The following is a 3685-nucleotide window of genomic DNA, read 5'->3' as shown; positions in this document are numbered from 1 at the left end:
CACCCGTAATTCTACTCCCTGGCTATAACTAACATTTTAAAATATTGTAATCCAGGTTGGGTTCTTTGGCTAGTATTTGTAATCCCAGTGCTTTGGGAGGCCAAGGTGAATGGATTGCTTGAGCCCAGGAGTTTGAGGGTGCAGTGAGCTATGATTGTGTCACTGCTCTCCAGTCTGGGCAACAGAGCACAGCTCTGTCTCTAAAAAAAAGAAAAGAGTATTTGACTCCAGAATTTTAAAAAATAAAGTGGAGTCATAAATATTGTTTTGAAAACTGGTGAAAAAAATTTTACATATCATCTTTCCATGTTAAGAAGTGTATGTTGTTGGCCGTGCACGGTGGCTCACGCCTGTAATCCCAGCACTTTGGGATACCGGCTGAGGTGGGTGGATCATCTGAGGTCAGGAGTTTGAGATCACCCTGGCCAACATGGTGAAACCCTATCTCTCCTAAAAATATGAAAATTAGCCGGGCATGGTGGCAGGTACCTGTAATCCCAGCTACTTAGGAGGCCGAGGCAGGAGAATCGCTTGAACCTGGGAGGTGGAGGTTGCAGTGAGCCGAGATTGAGCCATTGCACTCCAGCCTGGGGGACAAGAGTGAGACTTCGTCTCAAAAAAAAAAAAATGTATGTTGTTTCCAGTTTTTTGCTGTTACAAGCAGTCCTTGATGAATATACTTATAAATACAGGAATGCTAGTTGTTCTTTTCTTAAGACACGTCAAATTACATGCATTATTCATGATATGTTGATTTTCTAGTTAAGTTTTCAGAGTGTAGGAGTGCTCTATGATGCTTCCAAGTGTTTTCTATAAAATAAAATTCTTTCATAATTATGTCACTTTATTTTATGTGTCATGTTTAAGCTTTCAATCCTTTGTATATTATTTCATTCTTATACTCATTGTAAATTTTCTGAAGTAAGCAAAACAGTTTCCTCATTTTTCGTTAACTGAAAAGGTGAGGTAACTGAAGCATGTAGAATGATCTACCCAAGACTGTATAGCTAGTGAGAGATAGAGCTGGGGCTAGAACCTGCTTGTTTTCTTGGATCAGTAGTTTCTAACATGTGAGCAAGACCCCTGGAGGGCTGTGAATTAACTGTAATGGGCCCACAAATCCATGTGTATGTCAAAGATTATCTGAAAACAGATAATTTATTTTTTATTTTTTATTTTTATTTTTATTTTATTTTATTTTTTTTAGTAGAGATGAAGTCTCACTATATTGCCCAGGCTGGTCTCCCATGAACCCTTGAGCTCAAGTGATCCTCCTGCCTTGGCCTCCCAAAGCGGTGGAATTTTAGGCGTGAGCCACCAGGTCCAGCTGTCTACAACATTTTTACATGTTGGAAAAATGAGGCCTCATCTCAACCTTGAAAAGGTTAGAAACCAGTGCTTTTGACCTTGCTAAGTTTCATTATATTTGCTCTCAAGTATTCTAAAATGGCTTAAAATTCTTGACAAAACCATGGCTCTAAAAATGTAGCTGATATCAGAAAGGGGTCTCGATCCAGACCCCAAGAGAGTGTTCTTGGATCAAGAAAGAATTCAGGGCAAGTCCATAGAGTAAAGTGAAAGCAAGTTTATTAAGAAAGTAAAGGAATAGGCCAGGCGCGGTGGCTCGTGCCTGTAATCCCAGCACTTTGGGAGGCCGAGGCAGGCAAATCACTAGGTCAGGAGATCGAGACCATCCTGGCTAACATGGTGAAACCCTATCTCTACTAAAAAAAAAAACAAAAAACAAAAAAATGAACCGGGTGTGATGGCGGGCACCTGTAGTCCCAGCTACTAGGGAGGCTGAGGCAGGAGAATGGTGTGAACCCCGGAGGCGGAGCTTGCAGTGAGCCGAGATCGCACCACTGCACTCCAGCCTGGGCGACAGAGCGAGACTCCATCTCAAAAAACAAAAAGAAAGAAAGAAAGTAAAAGAATAAAAGAATGGCTACTCCGTAGGCTGAGCTGAGTATACATATTGTTGCTTCTTGATTATATGCTAAACAAGGGGTGGATTATTCACGAGTTTTCCGGGAAAGGGGTAAATATTTCCCAGAACTGAGGGTCCTTCCACTTTTTTAGACTACATAGGGAAACTTCCTATCATTGCCATGGCATTTGTAAACTGTCACGGTGGTGGTGAGTGGGAGTGTCTTTTAGCATGCGAATATACTATAATTAGCGTATAATGAGAAGTGAGGACAACCAAAGGTCACTTTTATCGCCATCTTGGATTTGGTGGATTTTGGCTGGCTTCTTGACCATATCCTGTTTTATCAGCAGTATCTTTACGATCTATACCTTGTGAAACCAATCCTGCCCACCTTCTGTCTCATCCTGTGACTAAGAATGCCTAATCTGCTGGGAATGTGGCCCAGCAGGTCTCGGCCTTATTTTATTTTTTAATTATTTTTTTTTTTTTGAGACGGAGTTTCGCTCTTGTTGCCCAGGCTGGAGTGCAATGGCACTATCTCGGCTCACTGCAACCTCTGCCTCCCAGGTTCAAGCGATCCTCCTGCCTCAGCCTCCTGAGTAGCTGGGACTACAGGTGCCCGCCACCACGCCCAGTATTTGTATTTTTAGTAGAGACGGGGTTTCACCATGTTGGCCAGGCTGGTCTTCAACTCCTCACCTCAGGTGATCCATCCACCTCGGCCTCCCAAAGTGCTGGGATTACAAGCGTGAGCCACTGCGTCTGGCCTTGGTCTCAGCCTTATTTTACCCATCCCCTATTCGAGATGGAAGTCACCCTGGTTCAAACACCTCTGACATAGGTAGCAGCGTTTTATAACAAATAAAATTTCCTTCGTGATATGTAAATTAGGCTCCTCTGAAACAATGTTACTGGGTCTTAAAGTTTAGCATTTTCAAAGAAAACAAAAAATAGGTGGGTGTGACTATGTAAAATATAAGGCATGGGGGCTGGACACAGTGACTCAGGCCTGTAATCCCAGCACTTTGGGAGGCCAAGGTGGGCAGATCACTTGAGGTCAGGAGTTCGAGACCAGCCTGGCCAACGTAGTGAATCCCTGTCTCTACTAAAATTACAAAAAGTAGCTGGGCATGGTGGCGGGTGCTGTAATCCCAGCTACTAGGGAGGTTGAGGCCTAAGAATCACTTGAACCTGGGAGATGGAGGTTGCAGTGAGCCAAGATTGCACCATTGCACTCCAGCCTGGGCTACAGAGGGAGACTTTTTAAAAGCAATGAAGAAGATATAAGGCACGAGGCCAGGAGCAGTTTGGGAGGCTGTGGTGGATGGATTGCTTGGGCTCAGGAGTTCCAGACCAGCCTTGGCAACATGGTAAAACCCCTTCTCTACAAAAAATTCCAAAATTACCTGGGTGTGGATGTGGCATCACATATCTGTGGTCCCAGCTACTCGGGAGGCTGAGGTGGGAAGATTGCTTGAGTCTGGGAGGTCAAGGCTGTAGTAAGAAGAGATCACTCGATTACACTCCAGCTTGGGTGACAGAGTCAGTCCCTGTCTCAAAAAAAAAAAAAAAAATTATAAGGCATGAAAGGCATGCATACGAATAACTCTTTTTTGGCCGTAATTTGCAGAAGCATCCTGTGGACTCTGGCAAGGTGGGAGAGCCTATCACAAATCACACTGCAGACCAGAGTCTCCCTGCCTCCCATCTGGAGTACCAGCCATTTACAACTCAACAAACTGAGTACCTAGAACC

Source organism: Pongo pygmaeus, chromosome 8, assembly GCF_028885625.2.
Source record: "Pongo pygmaeus isolate AG05252 chromosome 8, NHGRI_mPonPyg2-v2.0_pri, whole genome shotgun sequence".
Taxonomy (NCBI): Eukaryota; Metazoa; Chordata; class Mammalia; order Primates; family Hominidae; genus Pongo; species Pongo pygmaeus.
This window is presented reverse-complemented; position numbering follows the sequence as displayed.